Here is a 16,821-nt window from a genome sequence, read left to right as displayed (position 1 = left end):
GACTGGCCCAACTGATAATCGATTCACCAAGGAAAAATACCTGCCCAGAAGTGCTTTTCCGATCTTACTCATCACCGGCAAATCACTATCACCGGCAAAAATACCTGTCCTTTCACATAGACTAATCCATAGTTAATAGTACCTCTCAGGTACCTTAGGATTCGCTTGAGTCCTGTGCGATGTTCTGGTGCAGGATGCTCCATGAACCTACTTAGAAATCCTATGGAAAAAGTCAAATCAGGGCGAGTATGAGTCAAGTACCTTAGACTTCCAATGAGAGTTCGAAAGTAGGTTGAGTCAACTGATGAATCATTTTGTTGATTGAACTTGACTCTTGCTTTGAGAAGAGTGTGCACTAATTTACAGTCGCTCATTTTTGCAAAACTCAGGATAAACTCTGCATAAGTGTTTTGAGACATGGCGATCCAACCTTCTTCTTAACAGACTCTTATGCCCAAATAGGAACATAGGAGCCCGAGATCACTCATCTCAAAGTAGTGTTTCATATGTCTTTTGAACTCACATATGTCACTGTCTTCTCCTCTTGTGACGAGAAGATCATCTACATACACCCCGGTGATCAAGTGAATTGTCTGAAAACTTCAAATAGATAGCTTGTTCATACTTGCTTCTTTTGAACCCAAGAGAGAAAAGGCAACTGTGCAATTTAAAATACCATGCACGAGGGGCTTGCTTGAGCCCAAAAAGTGCCTTCTTCAACTTCAAGACGTAGCCTTCCTTTCCCTTCACGATGAACCCATCCGGTTGCTTGACATAAAGTTCCTCCTCCACATCTCCATTTAAGAATCCTGATTTTACATCTAGATGATGTAATCACCATCTATTTTGAGCTGCAATGGCAATCAAGACACGAATTGATTTAACACGGACTACAAGAGCAAATACCTCATCATAATCAATGCCATGTTTTTGAGAATAGCGAGTAATATTGCCTTATGTCTTGCTACTTCTGCATGAGAATTTCTCTTGAGCTTGAAGAGCCTGCAACCCGCTGGAGGTAAAACTAATTCCCATGTATGATTTTGATCTATAGCTTCCATCTCGTCCACCATAGCCATCTTTTATTCTTCTTTCTGATATGCTACTGCATAAGTCACAAGTTCTTCAGCTGACATCATACATTATTCTGAGTTTGGTGCAATTTGGCTGGTTTCATCATAGAGCTGAGTAAGTGACTTGAATTTTCCAGGTAGGCTTTGTTCGGAGTCTGATGATTGGGCAAAGGTGAGTTCTCTGGCCTGCGAATTACCTTCTTCATCTTCACCTTCAGAGGAGCTTGGCTCATCCTCTCCAGAATTAGTAGAAATACTAGGAAAAAGTGTGAGTTCAGAAATGTTCTCACCTTTTTTTTTTGCAATTTCATTGTGCATCCTCTTTAAAGATTGCATCATGGCTGATATGACAGTGCCATGCACTAGATCAAAGCAGAGATAGGCCTTGGAACCTACTTCACACCTATGAAGCCCATAGGAGAGCTGCGACCTGCAAGCTTCATTTGCGGGGCCTTGGTGCATTTCGCATGCACAATTGAGCCAAACACTCGTAAGTGTTCAATCGATGGCTTCCTTCCTATCCACTTCTCATATAGAGTCAACCCATGCAAGCTGCGAGTAGATGAGCGATTAAGGGGATAGACTGCTGTGTTCACGACTTCTCCCCACAGTTCTTGAGGTCGGCTCTTTTCTTTTAACATGCTCCGGACTAGGGACATGATAGTCTGGTTCTTCCTCTCTACTACTCCATTTTTCTAAGGAGAGTAGGGTGCAGTCAGCTGATACTTGATGCCCTGTGCGTCTCAAAATGACTTAAAATCTGCTGAATTGAACTCCCCACCACTGTCACTCCTGAGACACTTCATTTTAGTCCTTTTTTCAGCCTTGGCCAGACATTTGAACTTCTTGAAGTGAGTTAGTGCCTCTGACTTTCGCTTCAACATGGCAACCCACATTAGCCTAGAGAAATCATCCACAATTAGGAGAAAATACCGACTTCCCCCTAATGTGGGTGGGCTGATCGAACCACATATATCTGCATACACCAACTCAAGAGGCGCATTAGCTATGTAAGTTGAAGATTTAGGAAATGAAGTCCAAACTTTTTTCCCAACCAGACAACTCCGACATATGTGATTAGGCACACTGATTAGTGGAAGACCCTCCACTAGAACTCTAATTGATATTTCTTTTAGAGAGTGATAATTCAAGTGACCATACTTCAAATGCCAAAATCGACTTGAATTATCATCTGCCTTAGCAACGAGACAGTCTTCTGCCACTGTGAGTTTGGGCAAGTAGAGTCATCCTTGTGAGCCATGAACTTCAGCTAGGAGTGTGCCATCTCGATCATAGATTGTCAAACAACCTCCATGCATAATCATTTTGTAGCCTTCTTCATCAAGTCTCCCTAGATTGAGGATATTAGCACATAACTTAGGGACGTAGAGAACATTAACAAATTGGATGCTCTCTCCATCTTGCAGAAGAATGGTTATGCTTCCTCTACCATGAATTTCAACTCATGAGTTATCCCCAAACTTCACAAAACCAGATGCAGAATCATCAAGCTTCGTGAAGAAATTCCATTTCTCGGTCATATGATTCATAGCGCTTGTATCTATGTACCATAGATCAGAATGTTGACGATCAAACTCGGAGCCTTGCAGCACATCTTCACTCTGAGCTTCTTCTATGGCCATGAGAAGAGATGAAGTGTTCATTGCCTGGGTAGATGAGGTTGTTGTTGTCGTTGCCAAAGTGGACTAGCCACATAGGCCGATCTTCTCTCCCCCTTTTTGCACTACAGTATTCATATGCAAAATGACCATATCTTTGGCAATTATAACATTGAATACCTGACTTATCAAATGCTTTCTTCTCTTTGTCTTCATCAGGTGTCAAAATGTGTCCTCGGCCTCAACCTCTTCCTCTTCCTCTATCACGGCCGTGATGACGTCCTCTTCCGCGTGATGAGGACTCCTCCCTAGTTGACAACTTGGCTTTGTTGAGCGCCTTGGCCAGTAAGGCATGTAGCTCTTCTTGAGAGTCCCGCTCCTTCGCAACTCATGAATGGTGAGTGAGCATATGACTTCATTGAGACTCACCTTGTCAAGATCACCATACTACTCTAGAGATAGTGTGAAAGCCTCAAATTTAGAGGGCGTCGCATGCAAGAATCGCTGCACCACTTCTTTCTCTTCCATTGTCTCTCCCAAACTCCGCAAGTCGGAGACAATGCGTATGAATTTGATTGCAAAATCCACGATGGAGTCAGTCTTGGTCATAGTGAGCATTTCAAATTTATGCTTCAAGCCTTGGATGTGAGACTGAGTCACACGATTCATGCGGAGATTCCGCTATTGCACGATCTCCCAATTTGCTTTCATCATCTTCTTAGCATCAAGAACCACTAGGAAGTCTTCAGGAACTGCACTGATGATTGAGGAGAGCGCTAATCGGTCCTTCCTGGAGACATTCTCATCAATGATTGCCCCCCACAAGTCGTGAGAATCAAGGTATACTTCCATAGACATAGATCAGATGCAGTAGTTTGTCTTCGAGAGCATCAGAAACGGCGTTGGCACCGCCATCTCTCCACCACGCTCGCTGGAGGTACAAGTCTCGCCCATCTTCTTCACCATCTTTTGATCCCTTAGAGTCAAGTAGCTCCGATACCACTTGTTGGCTCTACCAGCTGGGAGTCTCTCTTGAGGAAAACTTCTCTACAGGTGGGAAGACAAGAGGAAAGGACTTAAGAAAACCAATAAAACTCTCTCACGTAGTTCCATCACAATGCACTTTATATAGGGCTTCAAATAGAAGAGGAAAGGGGGAATATGATCCTAACTATCTCCCGTTAGGAGTCCTTGAAGCAGACGTCGCAGCTGCATTGCCGTTATGATTGAACATGCAGAGCAGAAAAATAGAAAAGGCCCATGTCTGTCCTTGGCAGAAGAATCTCCCTGCATATGTAGTTTCAATCTGCCCCGACTAGACTGGACCACATCACTAGAGAGAACGAGAAAGAGAGAGGGGGAGAGAGGGGGCAAGAGATAGAGAGAACGAGAAAGAGAGAGGGGGAGAGAACTAGCGGAAGATAGGATGAGAGAGAGAGGGAGAGAGAACGAGCAAGAGAGGTGGAGAGAGGATGAGCAGGAGAGAGGGAAAGATGATGAGAGAGAGAGAGATAACAAGTAGGAGAGGGGGAGAGAACGAGAGAGAGAAAAAGAGGGAGTGAGAACTAGCGGGAGAGAGGGAGCCACGATGAGAGAGAGAGAACGAGAAGGAAAGAGGAAGAGAGTGAGGGAGGGTGAGAAGAGAGCAAGAACGGACAGAGGGTGAGAGAGGGCCGGTCTTCGGTCTGGTTCGACGTGAGAACCGGACCCAGACCTGAACGTTCGGTCAGCCTTAAAAAGGTTGACCAGCGGTCCAGTTCGGTCTGGTCTGACTGAATTTTGGTCAGATCGTGTCCTTCCCTAGCCATCTGACCAATGGCATGATGGCGCATATGGAGCAGCATGTTGCATTGTGTTCTGCCTTGATGTCGAGCCAGGGATACGACATTGGTGGTGTTCGTATGGAGAGACAAGGCCAGGTGTTGGGGCGTTCTACGAGGTGGGCAGATGGCAGACCGGATGTCGATGGAAGGTGTACTTGATGGCGGTGACATGTGGCAAAGTACATTTCGAGGTGCCTTGTGGTAGCATCCATACACTAAGGGGCGGAGATCCTTCTGACTAACTACTTGTTAGTGTATTAACACTCTCTCTCTTCATCTCCTCTCCTCTTCTTTATTTTTGCTCCTCCCTCTCTCCTCATTATCTATCTCTCTTCTTTTTTTTGCTCCTCCCTATCTCCTCATTATCTCTATCTTCTTTCTTTTTGCTCCTCCCTCTCTCCTCATTATATCTCTCTCTTCTTTCTTTTCGCTCTCTCTCTCCTCATTATCACTCTCCTCATCCCTCTCTCTCCATTTACTCTCTTTTCTCTATTTTTGCTCCTCCTTCTCTCCTCATTATCTTTATCTCTCTCTCTCCATCTCCTCTCTCCTCCTCTTATGCTTCTCTGTCTCTTTACCTCCTTCTCTATCCACTTCTTATGCTGCTAATGGGACACATAAGACACACCAGTCTTGGGATATGGAGAGCAGCGGTTCTTTTTGAGAGAGCTAGAGAGAGACTCGCGGTGGAGAGTTTGCCTGAAAAATGGATCCAGAGAGACAACAGAGAGAGGAGAGAGAGAGAGAGGGGGACAAGAGAAAGAGAGAAAGCTTCGGTTGATTTGATATTGATGAACCTAATAGTCGTGGGGGAGGCACATAAGTTGATCTGAAAAAACTGAATCAAAATGTTGAACGTGAGTTTGGCAGAATTGGGGAAGACCAAGGAAGAATTTCCAAACCTGACTCCAAAAACTATGTCTATCATCAGCTCTGCTTCAATGGTGTATTCCCATGAGTGACTTAATTACCTCTAAATATTTTCCATTCACCTGCGAGTAATTGATAATCAGAAAAGGAAAAATATGTGGGTTCTAGATTTAGGAACTGTAGATCGTGTGACGCCAAAATCTGATTCTTTCTTATCTCATACCTCATGTCCAAGAAACAGGAAGGTTCAAACAGCTCATGGATCACCAGGGGTGGGAAAGATCAGATTATAACCCATTGGGATACCAAAGGATGTTCTCCACATTCATAAATTGTGTTTTAATCTCATTTATATTCATAAATTAGCAAACTTAACACATTATGCTGTACACTTTGATGAGGTTGAATATTTCTTGGTTAAAAAGGAGTCCAACCAGAGGATTGGACTTGCTAAAAGTGACCACGGATTCTACCATCTATTAAACAGTGGACAAGTTGCCTACCTTGCATATCTTATACAAATTAATACTACAACAATTAAGAATGATAATGCTAAGGATTGCTGCAATCAGAAGTTGATGGATTTTTTGAAAACAGAGGGTTATCATATGTGTATCATTATATACCTATATACCACAGCAAAATCGACTTTCTGAAAGGAGTACAGGACACATTGTTGAACAAACAGCTTTACTGATTATTGATACTAGTGCTCCAAGAAAATGTCGAAAGAAGCTCTGTTAAGGACCACTCATCGTATTCATAATTGTGAGTCTCCTTTTAATAAAATGAGTTTTTTTTATCCTCATTTAAATCCATAAAATACACAAGCATATAATATTTGGATGTCCATATTTTGTTCGTAGAGATAATGTGGGATTAAATAAGGTTGAATCCAAAGCTGTTAAATGCCTATTTGTTAGCTACTCTAACACCCAAAAAGGGTGATTTTTTTCTCCAGACATGAGGACTTTTTTTGTTAAAAGATGTTATTTTTCATGAGAATTCCATGCATTACTCTAGCACTAGGACGAGAACTGCTACAGAGGAAATTGTGCCGAGGAGCTTGGGAATCCACAATGAATGTGGAGGTATCCCATGTCTCCTCCTCTCTTCTCCTACTTGCTGTTAGTTTCTTTTTTCAATGATCCACAGACCGAATCTGAAGAAAGAGTAATATTTATATTTTTAGCACAAATGTATCAACTCTCTTTCTTGTTTCTCAGCTCTGTCTCTTTCTCTTATTTTGATTCTTTCTGTCTCTCTTGGTATCTTCGATTTCCTTCTTCTCTTCTTTTCAATTTCTCTTCTACTTATCTCAGAGTGGAATAACTTCCTAAATAAAATTTGTTTTTCCTCTTTATCTCTGTTGCTCTCTCTCTCTCTCTCCATCTACCTCTCTCTGCGTGCCTCCACTATCTCCTTCACTCGTTCTCTTTCTCCCTTTCACACACACTCTCTTTCTTACTCACTCGCTCATGTGCTCCTTTGTCTCTCTTTCTTGTTCTTTCTCTTTCTCTATTTATCACATACTCTCTTGTTTACTTGCTATCTCCCTCTCTACCCTTCTCTTTCAGAAACTTACGCACACTCTCTATCTCTCTCACTATGTTCTGCTCTTTATCCTCATTTCACACACTCTTTTTCTCCATCTTTCTCAGTGGTAATGTTTTATTGCAACATAGTTAGAGGGGTGTCTTTGTGGGTGTTTTCTGAAAAATGATAGGGTTCTTTAAGGGTATGAACTGTCAAATAAAATAAAATCAATAAATGGTTATCGAGAATACTAAAATGATAAAATATATGTATTCTCTTCTCTCTCTCTCTCTCTCTTTCTCTCTCTATCTCTGTCTCTCTCTCTCTCTTTCTCTCTATCTATCTATGTATCTGTCTCTGTCTCTTCTCCATCTCTCTTCTTCTCCTTCTCCTTTATCTGAGGTCTCTGAGTATTTCATGGAGAGAGTAGGTAAAATATATCCCATTTAATTTTGTACATGCACTCAGAATTTTGCCATATTTTCAGATGTCATTAAAGGATTTGGCTTCAAAAAGTTACAGATAAAAAATATCATTATATATTTATGCTCCATAAAATAATCAATGAGCTCAGATGAAAATATCGCATGCAGTCACACGTGCATAGAATACCATATTTTAATAGTCAAATGTCATCTAATTAACCTGAATATTTGCTAAAAAATAGTTATCATGTCTGGGAATAGGTCATATCAATTTTGTGTTTTTAAACTATTTTGCCCATTTACCACATGGTCAAACATCATATCACTTCACAATGATGAATGATTTGTTCAAAGCATTCACTTAGTGTTGTCCACACCTGTTGACTAGGAATTTAATGGTTATATTCCATTTTAAAAATTCATAAAAATACATAAGTAGGTATGTTTGCTCGACACCATGTAGCATTAATACTAAATCTACATTCATATATGAGGAATAATAAGATTGAAAGTTGAGAGTTCATTAATATAAGTATTGTAGGGAGATTCATATTTTTTCATTTTCCCTCTTGTTATTTTTGTAAACAATAATTGTCAGCTTGGGGCTTCATGGTGGCCTTGGCACGGTTGAGGTGCAAGAGAAGGAGAACAAGATGGGTGTTGTGATTGTAGAGCAGCTTGTCCATAAAAGGCTTCGAAAGGAGTCATCTTGATGGCCGAATGGTAGGAGGTGTTGTAATTTACTCTACCAATGCAACCATTGACTCCAGCTCTTTGGTTGGTCCCCTACAATCTTTCAATGTTAACCTTCCAAACTACGGGTGATCGCTTCGCCAGAAGCCACTCGTGAAGACGCTGCCTCGAGAGATGATGCTGCTAGGGGTCTCATGCAGCTTGATGATATCACAGGCAAATTTCTTGGCCACATTCTTAGCCAAAAAGGGGTGATAGAGGATGAGGAAGCATTAATAATTGTTAAAGCCTTTTGATTTTTGAAGCCCCTAGATGAAGTCTATAGAGATATCCTCCCAAACCTGCATGGGTGTAATAATAGGTTAGAGTAGACCGGATGGGGTGAGAGTGGAGGCCTTGTTCTGCTGGCAGACAAAGGTTCTGATGTCATATTTCATGCGAGGTGACATATATTTGGGTCTTGAGGGATTCTCTGTGGCCGCCCATCGCTTGTGTGTTGAACTTTTCAAGGACTATGTCGATGAAACGGGATACATTGGGCACAACCACCTTGTCATCATATAGGAGCATGCCACTAAGAGGGAAAAGTGTGATGAAGGTGCCTATCCTTCTTAGATGGCACGGGCAGTGGACAACAGTTTGGGGTCCTTGGACATTGCTTGGTGGATGGCCGATAGGTCTTCTTAGATGGATCATGTGATGGATTGGAGGGTGAAAGCCTCTGGCTGGGGAATATGAGACAATGAATTTGAGTCCATATTCGCTCGCCTAGGCTTATACTTAATGGTGAAGCTATAACCCTATAGCTTAGACAACCATTTGTTGTAGTTGCCTTAGGCATTCCAATAAGTGCTTGAGGCTTTGCTGGTCCGTTCGGATGATGAGGGACTGAAAGAGAAGGTAGTGGCACCACTTGCAAATGGTGAGGATGATGGCCATCAGTGCCCGCTCGTCGGTCAAGCAAGCATGAGCTGTTGGAGGTAAAGTTTGGCTGAAATATGCCATTGACAGGTTGTGTTGCATAGCACCGCGCCAAAGCATTTGTTTCCAAAAAAACTTATGAGAGAAGTTGGGGAGGGTGGTGGGTAATAGTGACGTAGAAAATGCATGTTTCAGTTAGGGGCCAAGGGATGTTGACATAACCGGCAACGAACCATCAATAGTAGCCTGCTAGCTTGAGAAACCCCGTGAGGTGTTAGAGGGTGGGGGACCTTAGCCACTCTTTTATGGCTTGCGCCTTGTCGTCATTAATGTCAACCTTAGCAGAGGACCCTAGGGGCCCAAGTATTCAAGCTAGGGCTGGAGGAAGAAACACTTCTTGACGTCAACATAGAGAGAGTGAGCCTCTAGGAGTTGGAATACCTAATTAAGGTGCTCCACATGCTCGTCTTAGGTGTGGTTGTAGATCAAACTAAATAAAAAATTATCCAAATGAACCTTTGTAGCAGTGCCTGGAAAACGAGGTTCATCAACGCTTGGAAGGTCATCGGTGTGTTGAATAGCCCAAATTGCATGATGATATATTCATACTATCCCAAGTGAGACAAAATGTCATTTAGTCAATGTCGAGCACATGCATCTGAATCTGGTGGTATCCAAATTTCAGGTCAATAGAGGAAAATTGCACATTGCAATACAGTTCCTCTAGGAGCTTGTCAACCACAAGGATCAGGAACTGTATAGGAACCATAATCTTGTTAAGGGCATGGTAGTTGACACAAAACTACCAACTGTTGTCTTTCTTACGAACAGGAGAGTCAGGCTTGAGTAGGGTCTATTCGAGGGGTGATTAATGTCTGCATTGAGTTGCTCCTACACCAATTGTTCAAGCTCTTTCTTTTGTAGATAAGACGAGTGTTAGGGGCATGAGTTAATATGGCCCATACCTGGAAGAAGAGTGATTTGGTGGTCTAGGGCATGTCGTGGAGGGAATCCCCTTAGTTGGTGAACAATCTGCAGCAACCTATGTTCCATGAGCGTTTAAACTTTGACCAACACAAAGCAGAGTAGTGAAGGGCTCGACGATAAGTGTACATGATGTGAAAAGTGCTCGGGGACCTGTCTGGCTGGTGTTTTGTAGTGCCTGTGCAGCAAGTATTTTGGATATCTGCCGAGGTATGCCACACCTCGTCCACTTAGAATTTTATGAGGAAGAAGTCGCAATGTGCCTACATCCAATTAAGGGTGCACAGACAAGGATACCCCAAGATGATTTATATGCTAAGGTCAAGAACCCGCATGAAGGTGAACAAAACCGTACACCACTAGAGGCCTACTAGAATTCCTGTGACTTGCATAGCACCTTAAGTGACCATGATGTTGCCATAGTGGATCTAATACGGGGCACACGGTTGAAGGGGAGCCCCATCTCACCAACAATACAACATCAAATGAAGTTTTCCATGGCGCCCATCTCAATGAGCTCCCATATTTCCTGTTGTAGAATGTCTCCTTGAATATGAAGAGTGTGGGATGAAGTGCAACCAATGGCAGCCAATGACTCCACTTGCATTGTATTTAATTGAGCGTTAGTGGCCCCTTCGTTGTCCTCTAATGTTGAGTCAACATCCTCGACTGGTTTGGCCTCAACTCATTGAGGTGATAGGTAATGATGTGGATGTGGAGGTCTTTCTTGCAATGATTCCCCCTCATAGATTTTTTCGTTGCACTAAAAGCAAAGACCCTAAGTCGAAGATGAAGGAACTCATCATCCGTGAGGTTGAGGCAGCATGTAGGCGAAGGTCAATCCTACGCAGCACAGTGGTACTTGCCGTGAGTGGCAGAGCCCAATGAGGGGCTCCATTTAGGGGATAGGATGGTTGCCTTGTTCAGAAGCCCCCTTGTTCTTCGAGCTCAGAGAGGGTCAACTCAACCTAAAATTGAGATTCAATTCATTCGTTAGTGGTCCTTGGGCATAGGCATTTTACCTTGGCATGTAGGGCAGATCAAAGGGCAACATGTAAATCATGCATCAGAGATGAGGGAGCTTACTGGCACTCGTAAATCATCGTGATCCTAGCAGAACATAAGGATATATCGTAAGCATCTTCGCCCTACATTGTTCTTTCCCGACAATGTCAATTGCATAATTGCATCCTACTAGCATATTTTAACTGTCACAACACCTCCTTACGTCCCTATAATCTCATCTCTCTATCATCATATCGTTCACACACTCGGTCATTATCATATCAGACACGCTCTCTACCTCACTCACATAACACTTCGTGTCATTCTACTTTCATTTACTCTTTTCACGTCTCAATTATAACTATTTAAAACATTTGAATCCAGATCACTATCTAACTTAATATCTTTTGTCTTTATCTCTTCTCATATCAACAATCACTATATTAAGAAAATAGAATCCTAATTATCGTTCCATGTGGAGAGGATCTTTACTCATCACTTGCTAAATATTTCTAAGTACTGGTATATATTTATTGAATAATCTCAATTATCGATGATGACTTGAAACCCTAAAATTGATATTATCAAGCATCTTGATTGCACTCTATGTCTATCTCTCAATCTCTCTCCCTCGATCTTTCTTAGTCTACCCCTTTGTTTTACTCTCTCCTTAATGTCTCTTGACCTTTCACCCTCTCTCTACCTTTATCATTATCTCTCCATCTGTCTCTCTCTCTTGAACTTTTTACTATATGTCAGTCTCTTTGTCTTTCAGTCAATCTTACTATAGGTCTCTCCCTCCCCCCTTTAGTTTCTCTCTTTAAGTCTCTCTCTCTCCCTCTCCCTCTCCCTCTCGTTCTCCCTCTCTCTATGTAATTTTTACAGCCCTCATTCTCTGTAGGGATGGTCCAAACCGTGTGAGTGAATCCCGCTCATGCGGTTGTGCGTTTGTGTGGTGCGGTTGTGCGGTAAACCACATGCGATATTCGCACACCGCACCACACATCGCGCAGGGGTCGGTGCGGTGCAAAATTTCGCAATTGTGCGAATTTCTTTAGACTCCGCCCTCCACCATCCGCCCCCCTCTCCGCTGCTGCCCCCCTCCTCTCCACTGCTGTCCCCTGCTGAGTCCGCGGCTGCTCCCCCTGCTGAGTCGTCTGCCCACTGCTGCCCTGGTCGGGTGCTCCTCTGAGTCCTCTCCTCTCTAGTCTCCACTGCTGCACCGTTAGTATTACTTCTTCACCGATAGTATCTTCTCCTTTCCATTATATTTATCTTCTTCTTCTTGTTTTTCCCCGTGTAGATCTGTACTGATGACAGGAATTTTATTTTGTTCATCTTTATGTTTTTAATTATCATGTTCTATCTTTATCTCTCGCTCTTCTTAGCATATGACGAGAATCAGCATCTCCAGAAATTTCATATTCTCTCCTGGTATTCATTTTTTTATGATTCAATGACATAGTGTAGATCATGTATGAGCTTGATTTATTCGTTTCCCTCTTTATCTTCATCATCATCAGCAGCAATCCAGCACCATCGTCTTCTTCTTGTTGTTCTTCTCCCTCTTTTTCTTATTCTTCTTCTTCTCCTCCTCCTTTTTCTTCTTCTCCTTCTCCTCCTCCTCCTCCTTCTTCTGCTTCTTCTACTCCTTATTCTTATTCTTCTACTTCTTCTTTTCTTCTTATTCTTCCTTTTTTCCCTCTTCTTCTTCTTGTTCTGAATTTTTTATTCTTCTCGTTCTCCATCTGCTTCTTCTTCTTCTCCTTCTACCTCTTCTTCTTCTTGTTCTTCTTGTTCTTCTTCCACTTCTTCTGGTTGTTCCTCTTCGTCTTCTTATTCTTATTCATCATCTTCTTCTTTTCATCTTTTTCTTCTTCTTCTTCTTACTCTGCTTCTTATTCTTCTTATTCTGCATCCTCTTTTTTCCCTTCTTATTCTGCATCCTCTTTTTTCCTTTCTTATTCTGCATCCTCTTTTTTCCCTTCTTATACTTATTCTTCATCTCATTCTTCTTCTTCTTCTTCTTCTTCTTCTTCTTCTTCTTCTTCTTCTTCTTCTTCTTCTTCTTCCTTTTTTCCTCTTCTTCTTCTTGTTTTTCTTCTTCTTCTGTGGTTCTTCTTCTTCTTCTGAATTTTTTTATTCTTCTCCTTCTCCATCTTCTACTTCTTCTTCTCCTTCTACCTTTTCTTGCTTTTTCTCTTCTTGTTCGTCTTCCACTTCTTCTGGTTATTCCTCCTTGTCTTCTTATTCCTATTCATCTTCTTCTTCTTTTCATTTTTTTTTTCTTCTTCTTATTACTCTGCTTCTTATTCTTCTTATTCTGCATCCTCTTTTTCCCCTTCTTATTCTAATTCTTATTCTTCTTTTTCTTCTTCATTTTATTCTTCTTTTTCTTTTCCTTCTTATTCTTCTTCCTCTACTTCTTCTTCTTCTCATTCTACCTCTTCTTCCTCTTCTTCTTCTTCTTGTTCTTCTTCCACTTCTTCTGCTTATTCCTCTTCGTCTTCTTATTCCTATTCATGTTCTTCTTCTTTTCATCTTTTTCTTCTTCTTCTTACTTTGCTTCTTATTCTTCTTATTCTGCATCCTCTTTTTCCCCTTCTTATTGCTCTTCTTCCTCTTCTTCTTCTTGTTCTTCTTCCACTTCTTCTGGTTATTCCTCTTCATCTTCTTATTCCTATTCATGTTCTTCTTCTTTTTCATCTTTTTCTTCTTCTTATTCTTCTGATTCTGCATCCTCTTTTTCCCCTTCTTATCCTTATTCTTCTTTTTCTTCTTCTTTTTCTTTTCCTTCATATTCTTCTTCCTCTTATGCTTCTTCTTCTACTTCTTCATGTCATCTTATTCTTCTTCATTTTTTTCCTCTTCTTCTTCTTGTTGTTTTTCTTCTTCGTCGACTGCGGTTCTTCTTCTTCTTTTTCTTTTCCTTCTTATTCTTCTTCGTCTACTTCTTCTTCTTCTCCTTCTACCTCTTCTTCCTCTTCTTCTTCTTGTTCTTCTTCCACTTCTTCTTGTTATTCCTCTTCATCTTGTTATTCCTATTCATGTTCTTCTTCTTTTCATCTTTTTCTTCTTCTTCTTCTTACTCTGCTTCTTATTCTTCTGATTCTGCATCCTCTTTTTCCCCTTCTTATCCTTAGTCTTCTTCGTTTTCTTCTTCTTTTTCTTTTCCTTCTTATTCTACTTCCTTTTTTCACCTTATTCTTCTTGTTTTTCTTCTTCTTCCAATGTGGTTTTTCTTCTCGTTATTCCTCTTCGTCTTGTTATTCTTATTCATGTTAGTCCTCTTGTTCTTCTTCTACTTGAAGTGAGATCTTTATCTACTTTGATCCTCCTTCATGCTTTACTAGTTTTCCTTTTTAGTTTTGAAATTAATTTTTAAATGATTAGTACATGTTCTATGGGATCATTACATGATCATAAATGAAACTTTAGGATGGAAGATGGTACGCCCCCACAGCTGCAGACCACTACAGAAATGTCTGCAGAAGAAGACGCTCCGAATAGCCCAACCACGAGAGTCAAAAAACCTCGCCTTAATGCATGTGATGCAGTAAGGTACTTCACTGACATAGGTGGGAAAAAGTTTAAATGCACCTTGTGTGGCACCATTGTAGACCGCAACAAGTATCACTGTAGTGCCCCTTTGTGGCGACACCTGGAAAGGTTTTATCGCAAAATATTCCAGTCTTTGAAAGGAAAGACAGGTCAACTAGTACAGGAGTGATCTGTTGTAGAGATGTTTGCTGCTGGAGACACGAAGAAACAGTACTACACTAGACGTACGATAGAGAAGACCAAAGAGGAACTAGTGTGGTTCATATGTTTGTCTGACTCACCGTGGACCAATGTTAAGAAGAAATATTTCATATGGCTTCTTCGTTATATTGCGCAAGAAGAAATACCACTCCTATCCGTGAGGGCTGTGAAGGCAAAAGCCTTCGTACTATACCAAGATATGAAGAGATTTGTTCGGAAAAAATTAGCAGCGGTTGCTCGAGTGTCGGTGACACTTGACGCGTGGACATCCGAGAACAACATCGCTTTCCTCGGTGTCACAGTGCATTGGATAGACTCTGAGTGGACATTGTGAGAGCGTGTTCTAAGAATATGCCAATTGACTAGCTCCCACTCTGGTGAAAATATGAGTGCACGCGTCCTTGAACTATTGGAGGAATTTGATTTGAAGAAAAAGGTATGGGTTGTGGCATAAAAACTTTTAGTATTTTTTTAATGCGTTTTACTACATTGATGAATCCAAGATACGCAGGAGTGCGCATTTACTACAGACAACGCGTCAAACAACAAAAAGATGATGACTGTTCTTAAGGAGTGTCAAAAGTTAGAAAACCCTCATTTTAGTGCAAGTCGCCATGTGCTTTGCGTAGCGCACGTGCTGAACCTTGTTGTCCAGGCTGAGATGAGCTCACTACATGTGTCAGATGTGTAATGAGAGTCATTGACTATAGAAGAGGACGATATGGCCGGTATGCACGATGTTGAGCAAGGAAGCATACTTCATGCGTTTTGTGCGTCTAATTTGGGCGATGTCATAAACTGACTTCGCTAGATAGTAGTAGGAATACGCAGCTCAAACTCAACATCAAGAACGCTATGTAGCATTATGCAAGCAGTTTGGGCTGCCTGATCATAGAAACATTCCATTTAACTGTCCAACGAGATGGAATTCTACGTATGCCATGTTAGTGGTTTCTGTCGAGAAGAAGGATGTTGTAGATATCATAGCATTGAATGTGTTACAGAAACAAGTTTTATGTGATGAGGAATGGGCAATGGTCAAAGAGTTTGCGGGTATATTGCAACCCCTTTAGTTGGCTGCTACAGTAGCATGCTGTTCAAAAGCACCCACAGCGAATGAAGCAATTGTTATTATCAAAGCAGTGATGAGACATCTCAACGGTGTAATGTTAGGAATTAGAGAGGGAAATATTTTGCGAGTGAACAGTGTTATGTCCACCAAGCAACGTATATCACTGTCCAAGGCTTGCAAGGTGATGAAGGGTAAGATGAGTAGATATGCATGAGTCCTCACTCGCAACACAGCCTTCACCGTTGCTGCCCTCGTTGATCCCTCCATGAAGTTACGCTTACTAGACCACGACCAACGGGATGAAACAATCATGTATGTGCAACACTTACTAGAGTCCCCAGTTATCACCGATGATAGCAACGCCATTCGTTCAGACTCCTCGGCCTGCTTTCGACCGGAATGGATGTCTACAGCATTCTTCTGTGAAGCACTGGATGAGTTGTTACCGAGTAGTGAGCAGACGCCAACCATTACCCCAGGACACGAGCTAGATGTGTACATGAGCTCGTCTCCTCTCAAGGGGACTGAACCATTGCATTGGTGGAAAGTAACAGGTGAACATTCATATCCAAGGCTGGCAATGATTACGAAGGAATTCCGATCGGTCTACGCAACGAGTGCTCCATCGGAAAGATTCTTCTCTGCTGGTTGTGCAGTCATCAAATACAAACATTCAAGGTTGATGGCGGAGACCTTTGAATTATTGATGACACTAAAGTGTTGGTGGCGAGCGGAAGAGGGTGAAGACATCGATGTAAAGCAATCAGATGAAGACAGTGACGAAGATCCCATGGTATGCTTCATTGCTTGTTAATTGATTATATCCTTTTAGTTGGGTAAACTCTTTTTAAGCAGCTAATCTCATATAATATGAATCATAGTAGCTATTTATCATTGGTCTACCTCTTATTATGTATTGTGGCTTCTCTCACAGTGTTGAACCCTTCTAGATTTGAAATGGGGCAACAACATTTTGAAGGGGAGGAGCATGATTCTCTAATCTATTTGGTAACCACCTCTTCATCTTCATTGCCTTAT

This window comes from Wolffia australiana, chromosome 14 (genome assembly GCF_029677425.1).
Source record: "Wolffia australiana isolate 7733 chromosome 14, ASM2967742v1".
Lineage (NCBI taxonomy): Eukaryota > Viridiplantae > Streptophyta > Magnoliopsida > Alismatales > Araceae > Wolffia > Wolffia australiana.
This window is presented reverse-complemented; position numbering follows the sequence as displayed.